Below are 20,896 nucleotides of genomic sequence, written 5' to 3'. Positions count from 1 at the left end.
GAGGAAGCTGTCTTCTGACATCAGCTCTCCAAAAAGGTCACCCTGGAATTAACTGAGCCTGGCTGGCCTGCCTGAGGGCTGCTTAGTTCTGTGAGCTTGCACTCTGGTTCATGGCATCTGGGACCAACACCCTTGCCCCAGAATTCCCCCTCACCCACCCTCTTCCCCTGTGCACAGCCTCCTGAGGTGCCTGCTCCCCACCTCACCCCTCTGTCAGCCGAGATCGTGGCCATCTCTTCATCAGTTGGTCCCTTCTTTATCTCCCGGTTCTGTCACAATGTGGAGCCAGAACCCCCTAATCCCAGTTCTAAGGCATACTGCTGAGACATGACCAGAGACAGTCCGGAGCTTCTTCTTTCCTGGTCACTGAAGCCCACCTTCCAACCACAGGGCATCTCTGCTGTTCTAGACCACTGTGGGAACAGTCTTCAAGCCTGGCCTCTGCCCCCAGGTCCCACTCCACCCTGCAATGACCTAGGGGGAGGGCCCATAGCTACAATCCACCCTACCCTAGTCTGTACTGTGGGATCATAACCCCAGGGGCCACACCCCTGGCTGTCCCTCAGGCCCAGCCTCAATAAGCCTTTACCACAGCCATTGAGATTCACACACCTGCTGGACAATGGCTCACCTGCCAGGCTGGTGCTCTGACCCTGTGGACACAGCTCTGTCCAGGTTGTATCCCCTGGAGCAGGGCCAGACCCTCAGACTGCCTCCTCTACTTAACAGAAGCAGGCCTCAGAATGAATGCCCAGTGCCAACCCCACATCCAACTCCATCCTTGCCTGTTGTCCTAAGTCACTCGCTGGGTCATTCAGTTCTAGCAAATGCTTACCTTACTTGTGAAAGCTGCTTGGCTCAGGGCAGGACCTGGGGACAGGTGTGCTGCCTCATGGTGAGGGTTTCTAAAACCAATCTCTGCCCTTGGGTGAGCTGGGATGTGGAGGACTCACTGCAGGAATCCAAGCCTGTCTGGGACGAGGCAACAGCTCTCATTGTCCTCTACATGAGGTTCAAACAGTGCCGCTTCTATGCATCCCTGAGCCACCAGCGGACCCATGTGAGAAGCCCAGGGTGCTCAGTCACTGGGAGAGCTGAGCCACCCTCCCTCCTCTTAGTTTCCAGGGAGGGATGGGTCCTGCTCTCACAAGCACAACACCCAAGGCAGAGACCTGCCTTTTCCCAGCACCCTGCTCATACTGGACGATGATCAGTGCTAATTCTGGGCCCTCTGGATCCTCAGGGCATTCACATCCTTCCTGTCAAACACAGACATGATAGTGCCTCAGTACAGGAGAGCCCACAGGAAGTGCTGCCCCCGAGATCCTTCCCCATGGGTGGGGGAGACAGCCCCACAGACAGGTGAGAACCTGGTGGCCAGGTCCTAGGAGGATGACTCAAACAGAGCACAAGGACTAGGGAAGATGAGGTAGGGATAATCCCTGTCTCACCTCCCCTGCTTTTAAGAAGGATGCTCCTCCAGGGAGCACAAGCACAGGGGTCTGCCTGCCCCATTCGTGGCTCCCACATCTCTGGAGCTCTTAGATCCAGCCTCATTGTCCCTACCATAGATAACAGCTAATCAGAACACCTACTCTTTGACCTGTTGTCAACATGGACTCACACAAAGGCACATTCACAACTCGTGACCAGCAGATGGTGAGGACTGAGATGACTGTACATGTTGTGCATACAGGGGTACCACTGAGAGCTCAGTGACATCACACATGGAAAACAGTTGGTTGAAACCAGTGCCATCCTCTTGGGAACAACCTTCCTCACATTACAGCGCAAGCAGAGAATAAGTCCCACTGACCTCTGTTGCAAATCCGTCCACTTCTACCAAACATGCCTCTTGCCTATGCTACCAACAACAAGTCAGTTTGGCAGTAGATGCACTACTGGCCACTGGTTGCCCCACACCCCAGATGTGCAGTCCTCAGTGACTGTGACATCACAGAATCCTGCCAACCAGTCATAATTAGTGCTCTGCTGTGGGAGAAGTCAGGGTAGTCAGCCCTGGCTTCATTAAAGGGCACCAGAAGTGGGGCTGGGGCCCAGGTAGAGATGGCAGGGCTTGGAGGGGTGCCATGAACCAGTGGTGCAGGTGCCTTCTACCACTTACTGGAAAGGTCCAAAGTCCCAGGAAACCTGTACTTCCTGTCCCTCCTCCTTTTCCTACGATGTAATTTTATTATAGAACAGCTGTGAAGGCCTCTTTATTTGAATACAAGATGGCACAGGGAACCCCCTACCTGCCTGTCCATCTTCCTGAGGTCCCCAAGTCCACTGCCGCCCCTGCAATGACTTGAACTGGGACTCCTGGGGGTGCAACCTCCTGTCCTTTGACAGGCCCCATACCAGCATTGCTGACCCAGCTGTCCCTTCTTGCTCTGTTCCTGCTACTCCTCAATGGTGCTTTAGGTGTCAGGCACAGGCAGTCATCCTTGCCAGTGGGCAGTGGAGCACAGCTGACCGCCACCAGTGTAGGAGTCTAAGTTGTCAGAACCCAGACTGTCCAGAGCAGGAACAAGGACTCTGTCCTGGCCACTGACAAGAGGTTCAGGCACAAAGCACTGGGAAATCCTCTGCACCGGCACCTGGTCCACATGCTGGTAACACCGGCTGCTGCTGACAAAAAGTACAGGGACAGCACATGTGGGTCAGGAGCCTGCAGCTGCCCATAGTGCCAATCGCAAGGACACCCACTCCTGAGGGATGCAGGGGTCACTCTTAGCAGCAGCTCAGCCCTTCCAGCACCTTGGCCTGTTGTGGTCACCACTGGCTCAGCAGAAGTTAGGGACCCAGCAGCTTATGCCCAGACTCATGGGCTCCAGCTCAGGCTGCCTCCTCACTGCACACACAGGGGAGGGTGAGCTCTCTTCTGCTTTAGGATGCTCACGTGTTCTTCTGTTGCATTACACTTGTGTGCCCAAGATGCACATGCTCCAAGACCCCCAGGACTAGAAACTCCTCGTCTGAAGCACAAAATACTAGTTCGTGTCTTTGTCACTGTCACCTCATGGCATGCCTGCTGCACTGAGATGCCACCAGGTGTCCCTCAATTTTCCCACCATACATTGCTGGGCTGTTTTGGTGGTGAGAGTGGAAGAATGCAGAGAGCCCAGCCCCATGGGGCAGCTCACTCATACTAGCAGGCACATAGGTTACATGAGGTGTGTGGGCCTGGCAGGACAGGAATCCACACCCCTTCATGTACTCTTGTGGCCCTCAGTGCAGCACTCATGGGTGAGGTTGAGACAATGGCCCCATGATGATGGGGACAGAAGTAGCCCGGATTAACCCCTGCTCTGGATCACAAGGCAGCTGGCTATACAGCCCCTAATGACCTGGTCTGGGTTTGAGGAAGCCTGGGAGAGCAAAGACTCTCTGGGAAATGGCTTCTTCCCTCCGTGTTAGGTGGTGGCCCCACCTATCAGTTCTTTCCAACTCTGCCATCTGCTGTGACCCGGGAGGTGAACAAGGAAGAACAGAAGATGTGCCTGCCCCTACAGCCCCTCCCTGCCTCAGGCTCCAGGATATGCCTCTCTTGCCCGTTCCACCCTGGCCATGGCAGCAACAACCTAAGACCCATCCACAGCCTGGGATCAGATACATGGCTCCTCAGCGATGAGTTTTCCCCTGCTCAAAACACATGGAGGAGCCCAGGGCTTCCCAAGGCCTGGTCTTCCTGGGAAAGTTGCTCAGCCCTCACCTAGCACTTCCTTAGCCCTGCATCCCACACTGCCCCTAGGCTGCCACCTTGGTGCCACATTCTGTCTTTTCCCTTCAAGGGCCTGTTTCTTTGCTGCTCTGCCCATTTATTTAGGCCTGGCACGAAGACTGAAGGGTCCAGTGTAACTGTCACCCTGGTCTTCTCTGAGTGTATGAGCCTGACTTAGAGTTAAGTGCACAGCTGTGTCATCTTCAAAACTTCTTATTGTCCAGGGATACTGTCCATCAAGACTCAGGTTTTTTTTTTCTTTTCATTTATTAAACTTTTATTTAATGAATATAAATTTCCAAAGTAACCTCCCTCCCACGTGCAACCCTCCCCTTTCCCGCTCCCTCTCCCCTTCCATTCACATCAAGATTCATTTTCAATTCTCTTTATATACAGAAGATCAGTTTAGTACATATTAAGTAAAGATTTCAACAGTTTGACCCATATAGCAACACAAAGTGAAAAAAATACTGTTGGAGTACTAGTTATAGCATTAAATAACAGTGTACAGCACATTAAAGACAGAGATCCTACATAATATTTTTTTAAATTAATTAATTTTCTATGCCATTTCTAATTTAACACCAGGTTTGTTTGTTTGTTTTTTCATTTCCAATTATCTTTATATACAGAAGATCGATTCTGTATATAATTAGTAAAGATTTCATCAGTTTGCACCCACAGAGAAACACAAAGTGTAAAAATACTGTTTCAGTACTAGTTATAGCATCACTGCACATTAGACAACACATTAAGGACAGCTCCCATATGAGATGTAAGTACACAATGACTCCTGTTGCTGACTTAACAATTTGACACTCTTGTTTATGGCGTCAGTAATCTCCCTAGGCTCTAGTCATGAGTTGCCAAGGCTATGGAAGCCTTTAGAATTCGCTGACTTTGATCTTATTCTGACAGGGTCATAGTCAAAATGGAAGTTCTCTCCTCCCTTCAGAGAAAGGTACCTCCTTCTTTGATGGCCCCATTCTTTCCACTGGGATCTCACTCGCAGAGATCTTTCATTTAGGTCTTCTTTTTTTTTTCTTTTTCATGGTATCTTAGCTTTCCATGCCTACAATACTCTCATGGGCTCTTCAGCCAGATCCAAATGCCTTAAGGGCTGATTCTGAGGCCAGAGTGCTGCTTAGGACATCTGCCATTCTATGAGTCTGCTGTGTATCCCACTTCCCATGCTGGATCCTTCTCTCCCTTTTTGATTCTATCAGTTAGTATTAGCAGACACTTGTCTTGCCTGTGTGATCCCTTTGACTCCCAGACCTATCAGAGCCATCAATTGTGAACTGAAACCCATCACTTGGACCAGTGAGATGGTATCGGTACATGCCACCCTGAGTGGACTGCATTGGAATCCTCTGGCATATTTATAACTCCGCCATTTGGGCAAGTCTGATTGAGCATGTCCCAAATTGTACATCTCCTCCCTCTCTTTTTCCACTCTTATATTTAACAGGGATCACTTTTCAGTTAAGATTTAAACACCTAAGAATAATTGTGTGTTAATTACAGAGTTCAACCACTAGTACTAGAACAACAACAACAACAACAACAAATACTAAAAAGGATAAAGTATTACATTGTACATCTAGAGTCAGGACAAGAGCTGATCAGGTCATTGTTTCTTATAGTATCCATTTCACTTCAACAGGTTTCCCCTTTGGTGCTCAGTTGTCGCCAATCAGGGAAAACAAATGATATTTGTCTCTTTGGGACTGGCTTAATTCACTCAGCATGATGTTTTCCAGATTCCTCCATCTTGTTGCAAATGACCGGGTTTCATTGTTTCCTACTGCTGTATAGTATTCTATGGAGTACATGTCGCATAATCTCATTATCCAGTCTACTGTTGATGGGCATTTGAGTGGATTCCAAGTCTTAGCTATTGTGAATTGAGCTGCAATAAACATTAATGTGCAGATGGCTTTTTTATTAGCCAAATTAATTTCCTTTGGGTAAATTCCAAGGACTGGGATGGCTGGGTTGTATGGTAGGGTTATGTTCAGGTTTCTGAGGAATCTCCAGACTGACTTCCATAGTGGCTTAACCAGTTTGACTTCCCACCAACAGTAGGTTACTGTCCATTTTTCCCCACCTCCTCTCCAGCATCTATTGTTGGTGGATTTCTGAATGTGAGCCATTCTAACTGGGGTGAGTTGAAACCTCATTGAGGTCTTGATTTGCATTTCTCTGATTGCTAGGGATGCTGGACATTTTTTCATGTGTCTGTTGGTCATTTGGATTTCCTCTTTCTAAAAATGTCTATTGAGGTCCTTGGCCCATCTCTTCAGTGGGTTGTTTGTTCTGTTGTTGTGGATTTTCTTGATTTCTTTGTAGATTCTGGTTATCAACCCTTTATCTGTAGTATAGTTTGCAAATATTTTTTCCCATTCTGTCGGTTGCCTCTTCACTTTCCTGACTGTTTCTTTTGAAGTACAGAAACTTCTCAATTTGATGCAATCCCAAATGTTAATTTTGGTTTTGACTGCCTGTGCTTCCAGGTTATTTTCCAAGAAGTCTTTGCAAGTACCTATATCTTCCAGGGTTTCTCCAATGCTCTCTAATAATTTGATGGTTTCGGTTTGTAGATTTAAGTCTTTAATCCATGTTGAGTGAATTTTTGTGTAAGGTGGAAGGTAGGGGTCTTGCTTCAAGCTTCTGCACGTGGAAATCTAATTTTCCCAGCACCATTTATTGAATAGGCTGTCCTTATTCCAGGGATTAGTTTTGGATCTTGGATCAAATATAAGTTGGCTGTAGATGTTTGGATTGATTTCTGGTGTTTCTATTCTGTTCCATTGGTCAATCCGTTTGTTTCTGTACCAGTACCATGCTGTTTTGATAACAACTGCCCTGTAGTATGTCCTGAAATCAGGTATTGTGATGCCTCCGGATTTGTTTTTGTTGTACAAGAATGCTTTGGCTCTTCGAGGTCTTCTGTCTCCCCATATGATTTCAGCATCAATTTTTCCAGATCTGAGAAGAATGTCTTCAGTATCTTGATTGGTATTGCATTGAATGTATAAATTGATTTTGGGAGAATGGACATTTTGATGATATTGATCCTCCCATTCCATGAGCATGGAAGATTTCTCCATTTTTTGGTATCCTCTTCTATTTCTTTCTTTAAGGTTTTGTAATTCTCATCGTAGAGATCTTTAACGTCCTTGGTTAAGTTTATTCCAAGGTATTTGATTGTTTTTGTAGCTATTGTGAATGGGATTGATCTTAGCAGTTCTTCCTCAGGGATAGTTTGAGTTCTTCCTTCCCAATTTGTATCCATTTAATTTCTTTTTCTTGCCTAATAGCTCTGGCTAAAACTTCCAGAACTATATTGAATAGCAGTGGTGAGAGTGGGCATCCCTGTCTGGTACCAGATCTCAGTGGAAATGCTTCCAACTTTTCCCCACTCAATAGGATTATGGCCGTGGGCTTTTCATATATTGCTTTGAGGAATGTTCCTTCCATACCCAGTTTGCTTAGAGTTTTCATCATGAAAGGGTGTTCTATTTTATCAAATACTTTCTCTGTGTCTATTGAGAGAATCATATGGTTTCTCTTCTGCAGCCTGTTAATGTAGTGTATTACGTTGATTGTTTGTGAACGTTGAACCATCCTTGCATACCAGGGATAAATCCCACTTGGTCTGGGTGGATGATCTTTCTGATGCGTTGTTGCATTCTATTGGCCAGAATTTTATTGAGTATTTTTGCATCTATGTTCATCGGGGATATTGGGCTGTAATTCTCTTTCAATGCTGCATCTTTTTCCGGCTTAGGAATTAAGGTGATGCTGGCTTCATAGAAAGAATTTGGGAGGATTCCCTCTTTTTCGATTGCTCTGAATAGTTTGAGAAGAATTGGAGTTAGTTCTTCTCTAAATGTCTGGTAGAACTCAGCAGTGAATCCATCTGGTCCTGGGCTTTTCTTTGTTGGGAGGGCCTTTATTACTGTTTCAATTTCTGTGTCAGTTATGGGTCTGTTTAGGTTTTCTATATCTTCCTGGCTCAATTTAGGTAGGTTGTATGTGTCCAAGAATCTGTCCATTTCTGATAGATTTCCCTGTTTGCTGGCATGCAAGTCCTTGTAGTAATTTCTGATGATTCTTTTTATTTCTGTGGTGTCTGTTGTTATGTTTCCTTTTTCATCTCTGATCCTATTGATTTGGGTCTTTTCTCTTCTTTTTTTAGTTAGTTGAGCCAATGGGGTGTCAATTTTGTTTATTTTTTCAAAAAACCATCTCCTCATTTGGCTGATTTTTTGTAATGTTTTTTTGGATTCAATCCTGTTGATTTCTTCTCTGATTTTAATTATTTCTCTTCTCCTACTGGGTTTGGGTTTGGTTTGCTGCAGATTTTCTAGATCCTTGAGATGACTTGAAAGCTCATCTATTTGGTGCCTCTCCAATTTATTGATGTAGGCCCCTATTGATATAAACTTTCCTCTTAACACTGCTTTTGTTGTATCCCATAGGTTTTGGTATGTTGTGCTGTTATCCTCATTTACTTCCAGAAAATTTTTGATCTCTCTTTTAATTTCTTCTATGACCCATTGTTCATTCAGGAGCATGTTGTTCAATCTCCATGTGTTTGCACGTGCTCTGGGGATTCCCGAGTTGCTAATTTCCAATTTCATTCCTTTGTGGTCTGAGAAGCTGCATGGTATGATTCTAATTCTTTTGAATTTGCTGAGACTTGCTTTATGGCCTAGTATGTGGTCAATCCTAGAGAACGTTCCATGTACTGCTGAGAAGAATGTAAAGGCCTTAGATATAGGGTGAAATGTTCTGTAGATATCTGTTAGATCCATTTGGGCTATAGTGTCATTTAAATCTGCTGTCTCCTTGTTGATCTTCTGTCCTGTTGATCTGTCTATCTCTGAGAGTGGAGTATTGAAGTCCCGCAGTACTACTGTATTGTGGTCTAAGTCTCCCTTTAAGTCCCTTAACAAGTCTTTTAAATAAGCTGGTGCCCTGTAATTAGGTGCATATTCATTGATAATTGTTATATCTTCCTGTTGAATGGATCCCTTAATCATTATATAGTGCCCCTCTTTGTCTCTCCTGACAGTTTTTGTGGTAAAGTTTATGTTGTCCGATATTAAGATGGCTACGCCCGCTCTTTTTTCATTTCTGTTGGCATGGTATATCTTTTTCCAGCCTTTCACTTTCAGCCTGTATGGATCATTGTTGGAAAGATGAGTTTCTTGTAAGTAGCAAATAGATGGGTTTTGTTCCTTAACCCAATCAGCCAATCGGTGTCTTTTAACTGGACAGTTCAAGCCATTAACATTCAATGTGACTATTGAGAAGGAGTAACTTTGCCCTGCCATTTGCCAAAGATATTTTCTAATATCTGATTTGAGATTCTTGTGGTCTTTTGCTGTGAGGTTTCCTTCCTTTACCTTCTTTCATATTGGTGACCGTGTTTCTGTGTTTCTGTATGTAACACATCTTTAAGCATCTTTTGCAGGGCTGGACGAGTGGCGACAAATTATTTCAATTTCTGTTTGCTGTGAAAGGTCTTTATTTCACCTTCATTCATAAATGAGAGCTTTGCAGGATATAATATTCTGGGCTGTCAGTTTTTCTCTCTTAGTACCGGGGCTATATCTCGCCATTCTCTCCTAGCTTGTGGGGTTTCTGATGAGAAGTCAGCTGTAAGTCTAATTGGAGATCCTCTGAGAGTAATCTGGAGTTTCTCTCTTGCACATTTTAGGATCTTTTCTTTGTGTTTCACTGTGGTGAGTTTGATTACGACGTGCCGTGGTGGGGATCTCTTTTGGTCACGTTTATTAGGAGTTCTATGAGCTTCCTGTACTAGGATGTCTCTGTCCTTCTCCAAACCTGGGAAATTTTCTGCTAGTATCTCACTAAAAAGGCCTTCTAATCCTTTCTCCCTCTCCATGCCTTCAGGAACTCCTAGAACCCGAATGTTGGGTTTTTTAATAGTATCCTGTAGATTCCTGACAGTATTTTTTAGATTTCTGATTTCTTCTTCTTTTCTTTGATTTGACTGTTTCCTTTCCTGTTCTCTGTCTTCTAATTCCGATATTCTCTCTTCTGCTTCACCCATTCTGTTTTTAAGGCTCTCTAATGTGTTTGCCATTTGATCTATTGAGTTCTTCATTTCATTGTGTTTTTTTGTCACTATCTCAGTTTCCTGTTCTACTAGTTGTTTCAGTTCATTTTGATTCCTCCTTAATATTTCATTTTCACGGGAGATTTTCTATCTTGTCCATTAAGGGTTTCTGTAGTTCAAGAATTTGTTTTTGAGAACTTCCTAATGTTCTTATCAATTTTTTGAGATCTGCTTCTTGCATTTCCTCTATATCTTTATCTTCATAATCTTGCATTGGCGTGTCTTGTTCACTTGGGGGCGTCATAGTGTCTTCCTTGCTCTTGTTACCTCAGCTTCTATGTTTGTTGTTTGGCATGTTGGAGATAATTTATGGTGTTTGTTTTTTTTTTTTTTTTGCTGTGGTGTTTTTTTCTCGTTATACTATTCCTCTAAGTGAGCTGTCTGCTTTGTTGGAGCCTTAGGGGCTGTGATGGGTGTGGCCAGAAAGCTATGCTTGATTCTTCAGGTTTAAGGCTGTGTAAAGAGACACTCTCCCAGATTGCTCACTCACTTGCTCCTTGCTGGCTCGCTCGCTCTCTTTTTTTTTTTTTGACTCAGTTGGGAGTGGAGTTGAGGGTAGTTGAAATCTGGCCTCTGTGAGTATTCGTTTGATCTACCCCTGGGACCACACAAAGAGTTTATGCAGCCCTCACTGTGTTCTCCAGTTTCACTAAAGTTACTGAGTTTGGCTGCGCTTTACATATGTAAAATCGCGGTGCTCTTTGTTTTGCTTGGTGAGTGAAGGGAGAGGCCTCTGTCCCCCCCCCAATGTCTCGGGTTTCTGAGGTCTTTGTCTTACCCCCCTCCAGTTCCCACGCTGGCGAGATTCTGTGGCTCTGGCTCGTCTCCCGCCGCTTGGCTCGTCTTGGTTGGTTTTCCACGCGGTGGGCTCCCTGTAAGTCCTCTGTTTCACATCCACTAGATCCGGAAGTGTTTCATCTGCAGTTTTTTTCTTGAGTCTTTTCCTGAGGCTACAGTAATTCCACTTTTATGAAACTTTATTTTCCCAAACTAAGGCACACTAAAGCACTAAAGCACTTACCGCCATCTTGGCTCCACCCCCTCAAGTGATTTTTTTTCACTTTAAAGACTTTTTACAGTGAATTTGTCTGTAAGTATTTTCTTGTAATTTTATATAGAATTTTTGATATTATATGAAAGTACTTATTTTAGTACATCAGTTCTTAGTAATTTTATCCCTGATTCTGAGATTGACAAATCTTCTCAGAAAATTATTTTCTGAAAACAGGTGGAAAACAGTCATTTATACAACATATAGAATTTTACTATAATTACTTGATGTCTAATGCAGCTCACTTTTATAAAGTCTTCTGTTCTCCCTGAGTCCTACCTGATTCTTTAAAAGATATATTTATTGAACATTTTTTCCATCCACTGGATTACTCCCCAGATGGCTGCAATGGCCAGGGATAGGCAAGGCCAAAGGCAGGAGCTGGGAACTCCATCTGGGTCTCCTGTGTAGGAGAAAGCAGCCCAACACTTGGGCCATCTTCTGCTGCTTTCCCAGGAGAATTAGAAGGGAGCAGGATTGCAAGCAGACAGGACTTGAGCAGGCTATTATATGGGGTGCCAGGATCCCACGCAGTGGCTTAACCCACTGCATGACAAGGCCTACCCCTAGACCTCCCTGATTTTTAAAGAAGGCTTCTGACTATTCAAGATGTTAATACAAAGTTTTCTCCTCATGTTAAGTCTCTCACATACAATAAGTTGATCCCTTCTAGTTTTTGGACATATATGCATAAGATTTCAACCTACTTGGACAAAGAATTGATCAAATATATGCATTTAATAGACTACAGCTGTAAGAGCTCAACAGACTACAAACTTAATGCATGGGAAAAAAGAAAACCAACTTGTAAAGATGTAAAATGGAGAATCCAGTTCTGTGCTCAAGCTTCTTTCACTGTGCATTCTACCATGTTTGTTATGTAGCACCATTTATCCATCTTCATGACATGAATTCCCCCACTCTCTGTTACCTAATAACACTTGAACTAATTCAGGACTTCCCAAATTCTTTACACATTAGTTTTCTCTCTGGTGTGCATCTGGTGCAATGTATTCTGAGAGCTGCCTTATGGACAAAGGCTTTCCCACATCTGTCACATTCATAAGCTTTCTCTCCTGTGTGATTTCTCTGGTTTATTCTGAGAGTTGAATTTTGAGCAAAAGCTTTCCTGCATTCATACAGTCATAAGGTTTCTCCCCTGTGTGAATTCTCTGGTGTGCACTAAGGTGTGAATTCTGGAAGAATGTTTTTCCACACTCGCTACATTCATAGGACTTTACACCTGTGTGAATTCGCTGATGTACTCTGAGTGTTGAATTATGGGCAGATGTTTTTCCAAATATAGTACACTCATAGGGTTTCTCCCCTGTGTGAATTCTTTAATGTGCACTAATATATGACTTTTCTGAGAAAGTTTTGCCACATTGATTACATTTGTAGGTTTTCTCCCCTCTGCGAGTTCTCAGATGCGCTGAGATGTGATGTCTTTGAGAAAGTCTTTCCACATTCATTACATTCATACAGTTTCTCCCCTGTGTGAATTCTGTGATGTCCCCTGAGGGCCAAATTATCTGTTCAAGTTTTCCCACAGACATTACATTCATAGGGTTTCTCCCCTGAATGAATTCTCTGATGTGCACAAAGGTATATTCTTTGGGAGAAACTTTCCCCACATGCATTACATTCATAGGGTTTCTGCCCTTTGTGAATTCTTTGATGCACTATGAGAGCAGCCTTATAGACACAAGTTTTCCCACATATGTTACATTCATAAGGTTTTTTCCCCCTGCATGAATTCTCTCATGTCCAGTGAGGTATGACTTCTGTGAGAAAGTTTTCCCACACTTTAATTACATTTATAGGGTTTCTCCCCTGTGTGAATTCTTTGATGTGTGTCTTCTGGGAAAATGTTTTTCCACATTCACCACATTCATAGAGTTTCTCTCTAGTGTGAATTTTCTGATGTGCTCTGAGGGTTGAATTATGTGCAAATGTTTTCTCACAGTCATTACATTCATAGGGCTTCTGTCCTGTGTGTTTTCACTGATGTACTCTTAGGGCTGAATTGTGGGCAAAAGTTTTCTCACAGCTATTGCATTCATAAGGCTTCTCACCTGTGTGAGTTCTCAGATGTGCTCTGAAGGCTGAATTATATGTAAAAGATCTCCCACACTCATTACATTTGTATGGTTTCTCCTCTGTGTGAATTCTTTGATGTGCTCTAAGTACAGAAATATGGGCAAAAGGTCTCCCACATTCATTACACTCAAAGGGTTTCTCTCCAGTGTGAATTCTCTGATGTGCTCCGAGGACTGGCCCAGGCTGAAGCCAAGGGCCTAGAACTCAACTCAGGTCTGCCATAAAGGAAGCAGAGACTCAACTACTTGAGGCATCACTTGGTGCTTCCCAGGTATACATGAGTAGGAGGCTGGAATCAGAAGCAGGTCTCTAATATGGTCTGCTATGTCAAATGCTTACTCCCTAGTAAGAATTTTTAACAAGGGCAGAATATGTGGTCTACAAACAATCTTACACCTGTGAACAAATCAACTGGAATCTGAAATGAGAGAAACAGTATCATTTATCATAGCACCAAAGCCTTGGTATAGTATACTGAAAACCACAAGACATTAATGAAAGAAATCCTAAATAAGTGGGAGGTATATTTTGTTTATGGACTGGGAAACTAAATTCTAAATTCTAAGATGACAATTCTCCTTAATTTGATTTATAAATTCAACACAGTCCCTTAAAATGCTTCAATACTTGTTTTGTGAGGATTAAAAAGGTCATTTTAAAATCAATAAATAAGATAAGAAAACTGCCTAATTCCAAAACCTAATTCTAATTAATAAGTTAATCAAGGTTATAGTTTAAGGATAGATATGTAGATGATTCCTTTTTTTGTCTGTCATCTATTTTTTGTTTTTTATTCTTTTTTGAACACATTTACTGATTTGAAATTCAGAATTACAAGGAAAGGGGGAGAGACAGAGAAAGAGACATGTTCCATCTGCTGGCTCACTCCCCAGATGGTTTCAGTGGTGACGGCTGGGCCAGGTGGAAGCTCAGAGCCAGGAGGTTCATCTGGGTTTCCCACCTGGATGGGTAGCAGAGGCTCAAACACTTGGGCCATCTTCCACTGCTTTTCCCAAGCTATCAGTAGGGAGTTGGTTTGGAAGAGGAGCAGCTGAGAAATGAACCAGCACCTGTATGGGATGCCAGTTTTGCAGGTGGTGGCTTTTACTGCTGCACAACAATGTCAGCTCATTTTTTATTCTAAGAACATTCTGTTTCTCAGTTTACAATGTAATAATTTCTGATTCTACTTTCAAAGTCTTCTGTTTTCATCAATGTACTTTTGTTACTGTTCCTGCTTAATCAATGCTCACTAATTTGGCTGCATTTGAAGGTTTCTAATTTGCAGTTACATTTATAATTTCTTAAGTATTATATAAATTTGGTTTTGATTTCCTTTTATACAATGTTTAAAAGATAACTTAGAAAATTTTTCATGTGTTTTTGTTTACTCAATTATTAATTTCTAGATTTTACAAACTATGTTCAAGTAAGATTTGTGGTGATTCTCTTTAAAATTTATATTTTCAATATTGTATGATTATTTTGTAGGAACTTGAAAGGTTTGTTTTTTGCAGATGGCATACAATGGAATGTATGGTCCACTTTAATAAAAATGTCACTAATACCTTCTGTAGGGGTGTTTATTTAATGTTCAGGTGAGACAGAGTTATGAGTTCCTTATTTGAGGAGACAGTATGAGTTCCTAATTCTACTGAGTTTTAGGTCGTTAGAATTCCATTTTTTTTATTTATTAAACTTTTATTTAATGAATACAAATTTCCAAAGAACAGCTTATGGGTTACAATGGCTCCCCCCCTCCCATAACTTCCCTCCCACTGGCAACCCTCCCCTTTCCCGCTCCCTCTCCCCTTCCATTCACATCAAGATTCATTTTCAATTCTCTTTATATCAGAAGATCAGTTTAGTATATATTAGGTAAAGATTTCAACAGTTTGCCCCCATATAGCAACACAAAATTTAAAAAATACTGTTGGAGTACTAGTTATAGCATTAAATAACAGTGTGCAGCACATTAAAGACAGAGATCCTACATAATTTTTTAATTAATTAATTTTCTATGCCATTTCCAATTTAACACCAGTTTTTTTTTTCATTTCCAATTCTCTTTCCATTATTTTATGAACACTGACATACTTTTTGGTTTAGTCATTAAAATACTTAAAGGTTTTCTATAATCTGTGCTCTTGAGCTAAAAGGGACTCTTTTCATTTAATGCACTTATTCCCTAAGTTAAAATCTTAATAACAGGACATGAGTCCTAAATTATTTTATTAATTCAACATCTTTCATTACAATTTTTCTAAGTCACTTATTTAGAGATATTGTTTTCAACTAATCCAATTATTTGCATTGACTGGAAGATAGACTTGATGTAAATTATGTCAACCTTTATGTTATGCCCTTTATTTATATTTCTCCATAACAAAAATGTTTGGTAAGTATGCTTTATTCCTAATAATTCTGATAATTTTACTTTCTTTTAATAAATAATTTAAAAATGTAACTTGAAAATTCCCAAGATTGCTTAATAGCATAGACAAAGGCTAATATGCATATAAAAAGGTCACTGCTGTCCTAAGTGATCAGGTAGATTTTTTTTTTTGACAGGCATAGTTAGACAGTGAGAGAGAGAGAGAGACAGAGAAAAAGGTCTTCCTTCCGTTGGTTCACTCCCCAAATGGCCATTATGGCCAATGTGCTGCGCTGATCCGAGCCAGGAGCCAGGTGCTTCCTCCTGGTCTCCCATGCAGGTGCAGGGCCCAAGCACTTGGGCCATCCTCCACTGCCTTCCTGGGCCATAGCAGAGAGCTGGACTGGAAGAGGAGCAACCAGGACAGAATCCGGCGCCCCAACCGGGACTAGAACCCAGGGTGCTGGTGTCACAGGCAGAGGACTAGCCAAGTGAGCCATGGCACTGGCTGATCCAGTAGATTTTTATGGACTGAACTATGTCTCCTCCCCAATTTCATGTTATTGCCCTAACCCTCAAGTGTAATGAGGAAGTATGGTTTTAAATGAGGTCATAAGCGTGGGGCTTTATCTTACAGGACAGGAGTTCTTGTAAGTAAAGGAAGAAACACTAGGATATTCTTTCTCTTCAACTGCATGTGCATAAGGGAAAGGCCATATGAAGGCACAGTCTGAAGGTGACTGTAGAATTGAAAAAGAGGCCTGGGGCTGGTGCTATGGTACAGTAGGTTAATCCTCCACCTGCAGCATCAGCATCCCATATGGGCGCCGGATCTAGTCCCAGCTGCTCCTCTTCTGATCCAGCTCCCTGCTATGGCCTGGAAAAGCAGTGGGAGATGGCCCAAGCACTTGGGCCCTTGCACCTACATGGGAAACCTGGAGGAAGATCCTGGTTCTTGGCTTTGGATTGGCTCAGCTCTGGCCATTGCAGCCCCTTGGGGAGTGAACCAATGGATGGAGGACCTTCCTCTCTGTCTCTCCCTCTCACCATCTGTAACTCTGCCTCTCAAATATATAAATAAAATCTTTCAAAAAGAAAAGAAAAAGAGAGGCCTTATCAGAAATCAACCTACTGGCACCCTAATCTTGGAATTCCAGCCTATACAACTGTAAGAAATACATTTCTGTTGTTTAAGCCACTCAGCTTATGGTATTTTATTATGAAAGCTCCAGCAGACTAACAGAAATATAAATCAAAACCACAAGGGGACCACTTCATATCCATAAGAATGGTTAGAATAAAATCTCCTACTATGGTGAGGATGTGTATAAATCAGAAAAATTAGGTCCTCAAAGATATAAACAAAGAGGTGCTGTATCACCCAGCAGTTTCATCCTAAGTATATACTTAAGAAAAATAAAAACATATATCCATATAGAAACATGTAAATGAATGTTTATATCAGCTTTATTCACAACAGCCAAAAGGCAAATCACTAATGAATAGGCAAACAAAATGTGGTATGTCCATACAGTGTTATATTATCTGGCCACAAAAGGATGAAGTACTGATACATATCAATCTTGTAAACTAAGCAAAAGAAACCAGTAATAAATGATCAAATGTTATATAATTCCATTTATATGAAATGTCCAGAATAGGCAAATGTAGAGACAGAAGGATATTAGTAATTGCTTAGGACCAGAGAGGCTAGGGGTTAGAAGGGTGATAACTGAAAGATACAGGTTTCTTTCTGAAGTGATGAAAATTGACTGTGGTGATGTTTGTATAAATTTGTGCATATGCCAAGTCACTGAACTTTGTACTTTAAATAAGGAATTATATGATACATGCATTATATTTCAATAACTATTTCAATAATTAAAAAATAAACTAACAAAAGTGTTCTTCTAAGGTCAAACAACCCCAGATCTCTTTCTGTCAGTGTTCACTCACCTGGTTCCTGCTGGTTTAGCAATTTGTCCTCCAAGGACCACAGCTTTTCACCTTGTTCCAATTTGAATATCACATCAGGTTTGGTAACACAATATCCTATAAACAGAATAATTGAGAATATATATAGATGAGATTCATGGGCTTTTGGGATTCTGAAGATTCAAAAACATGGCAAAGTTTTCAATGGGATAAAACCATCATTTTTGTCTCTTAACCTTAGACCTCTTAATTCAAAGCCAGTACAATATTAATCTCTATAAGGGCCCATATGTCATGATAATTTTTAAAAAGGATGTATATTGGGGCCAACATTGTGGCATAGCAGGTTAAGCTGTCGCTTAAAGTGCTGGCATCCCATATGGGTACTAGAACTAGTCCTGGCTGCTCCACTTCTGATCCAGCTCTGTGCTAATGTGCCTGGAAAAGTGCTTGGGCCCCTGCACCCATGTGTGATGCTAGGACAAAGATCTTGACTCCTGGCTTTGCACTGGCCCAGCCCTGGCCTTTGTGGCCATTTTAGGAGTGAATCAGCAGATGGAAGACTTCTTGCTCTCTGCCTCTGCCTCTCCCTCTCTCCAATTTTACCTTTCGAATAAATAAATAATATTTTTTTAAAAAAAGTTAACAGAAAAAGAAAGGATATATATTCTACAAGGAGACACGTAATAAGGTCTGCTTACCTACTGAGACGAGATGGCTGTAGGTCTCCAGCATGAAATCTCTGTACAGGGTCTTCTGAGCAGGGTTCATTTTATGCCATTCTTCCTGACTGAAGTCCACACTCACATCCTCAAATGACACCAATCCCTGTGACAACAAAATTTATTTCAAACATTTAGAATTAGAAATCTTTGAAAAATCACTACTTTTCCTATGTACTCTTTTTTTTTTGACAGGCAGAGTTAGACAGTGAGAGAGAGAGAGAGGGAGGGAGAAAGGTCTTCCTTTACCGTTGGTTCACCCTCCAATGGCTTCTGAGGCCGGCGCATCTCGCTTATCCGAAGCCAGGAGCCACGTGCTTCTCCTGGTCTCCCATGCGGGTGCAGGGTCCAAGGACTTGGGCCATCCTCCAAGGCCTTCCCGGGCCATAGCAGAGAGCTGGCCTGGAAGAGGGGCAACTGGGATAGAATCCGGCGCCCCAACCGGGACTAGAACCTGGTGTGCCAGTGCCTCAAGGTGGAGGATTAGCCTGTTAAGCCACGGTGCCGGCCTAGTTGTGCTTCTAATCCAGCTCCCTACTAATGTGCCTGGAAAAGCACTAGATGATGGCCCACATACTTGGTTGGACTCTTGCCACCAACACGGGAGACTCAGTCTGAGGCTCCTGGCTTCAGCCTGGCCTATCCCTGGCTGTAGCAGCCATTTGAGAGAGTGAACCAGTGAACAGAAGATCTCTTTCTCTCTTTGTCTCTCCCTTTCTCTTTGTCACCCTGCCTTTTAAGTAAATAAAATATGTTTTAAAGTAGGATGACATTTTACATTTTTTTTTAAAGTTTTAGTGAGACAGAACTGTTCATGTGGCAACATTAAGATTCTCTGGAAAATAAGGCAGAATTGCCAGGAAACATTATTTCAGAATGCAGAAGGAAGCTCTAGGATGAGGACAGAATTTGAGAATCATTGCCCATCTGGGTGGAAATTGAAGTTATTAGAGACAGAAACTTCCTTGAACACAAGGGGATTGAGAAAAGAAAAGTAGCAAAACACCATTCAAGGAATCATGAATATTAAAGACGCTGGAAGAAAAAATTACAAGCCACAAATTAAAGAAAAATTCTATGAAAACTAGTAGACTTGGAAACTGATAAAAGGAAAAGATTCCAGATGACTTCAGGGGTGGATGTTGTGGTCCATCAGGTTAAGCCGCTACTTAGGATGCCTACACTCCATACTAGAGTTCAGGTTTGAGTGCTGGGTATTCTGCTTCTGATCCAGCTTCCTGCTAATGCACCTAGAAGAGAGAAGACAATGGCTCAAGCACTTGGGTCCCTGCCATCCATGTGGGCAACCAGGATGGAGTTCCTGGCTCCTGGCTGTTGCAACCATTTGAGGAATGAACCAGTGGATGGAAGATTCTGTCTTTCATAAAGAGATAAATAGCCTCTTTTTTCAATTTTTAATTTATCAGAACCCAGCAAGAGATGATTTCCATCAACTTAACACTAAATTAGGGCAAAAAATACATCAAGAAAACCTGAAAGCTTAAGGCAGAAGTAAAACATAAAAACAGTATGTCTAAAACAGATTGTAGAATGTTGATTCACATAGGGTAGTTGTTGTCGCATAGGAGATTAAGCAATCCTCTGTGACACTGGCATCCCATATGGGTGCCAGTAAGTGTCCCAGCTGCTCTACTTCTGATCCAGGCCCCTGACACCCATATGGGAGACCTAGAAGAAGCTCTTGGCTTTGGCCTGGCCCAGCCCCAGTGGTTGTGGCCAAATGGGGAGTGAACAGATGGAAGATCTTTCTCTGCCTCCTCCATCTCTAACTCTGCTTTTCAAATAAACAAATATTTTTTTAAAAGATTCACATAGTTAATACGGTCAAAAATATTATCAATTAGTCTGGGATTTCTCCAGTTATGAAATGTCTAGGCTGCTGGTGCTGGTGTTGTAGTGTAGTAAAGCTGCCACCTGTGACACCAGCACCCACATGGCCACCAATTCAACCCCCTGGCAGCAGCTCTAGCTCCAATCTAACTCCTTGCTAATGGTCTGTGAAATGCAACATAAGATGGCTCATGTACTTGGGCCCTTGACAGCCAAATGGTAGTGCAGGATGAAGCTCCTGGCTCCTAGCTTTAGCCTGGCTCAGCCTTGCTCTGGCCATTGTGGCCATTTGGGGAGTGAACCAGTAAATGGAAGACCTCTCTCTCTCTGTGTCTCTTCCATTCTCTCTGTAACTCTGCCTTTCAAATAAATAAATAAAACTTAAAAAATTCTTAGTTGTTAATTGAAGAAATTTTGCTATGTAATAGCTACCATACAACCAAATGGTTTTTATGACAAAGCAACTAAGGTAATTTCATGATTTTCTTTTGTACAGATTTTACAAAATTAAATAGAAAGAAGTACAACTAGGAGTATTTTTAGATTCATCTCCTCACACTAAGGCCCAAAAGATGTATGTCACTTCCCTTTAATTATATTTTAAAAATTCTGTGAACCATAATACTTCTTAAATATGGCCTGATTCTAATTACGATAAAGTCATGGATTGTTTGACAATGTGGGAAAAACAGTAGATTATTGCATCTTTTCATGGTCATTAATTAATTTGAAGCTGAAGTTTAAGAATTGGAGCACCTCAGCAAGTGAATGACCTATCTCTTAGCCACTGTTAGTCTGAATTTTGACCGAAATATTAGTACTAGGGGGAAATGCATTTCATGTTGTTTGTGTGCAATTAACAGTCATCCTTCTGAAAAACAGGGTTGACAATCTTAAATTTCTATTTATGATTAAAACTTTTTGTTTTAGGAGGTGGGATAAGATTTTTAAAATGATATAAATCAGAGAACAGGGATTAGCTAGC

At 42.1% G+C, this 20,896-nt stretch overlaps 1 pseudogene; it reads right to left on the bottom strand.

Annotated features, from left to right (window-relative positions):
* The window catches only part of LOC133754682 (zinc finger protein 658B-like), a 661,399-nt pseudogene extending 643,290 nt beyond the window's left edge, over positions 1-18,109 (bottom strand).
* Positions 18,110-20,896: the final 2,787 nt, after the last annotated feature.

Source organism: Lepus europaeus, unplaced genomic scaffold (assembly GCF_033115175.1).
Source record: "Lepus europaeus isolate LE1 unplaced genomic scaffold, mLepTim1.pri SCAFFOLD_28, whole genome shotgun sequence".
Taxonomy (NCBI): Eukaryota; Metazoa; Chordata; class Mammalia; order Lagomorpha; family Leporidae; genus Lepus; species Lepus europaeus.
This window is presented reverse-complemented; position numbering and strand designations above follow the sequence as displayed.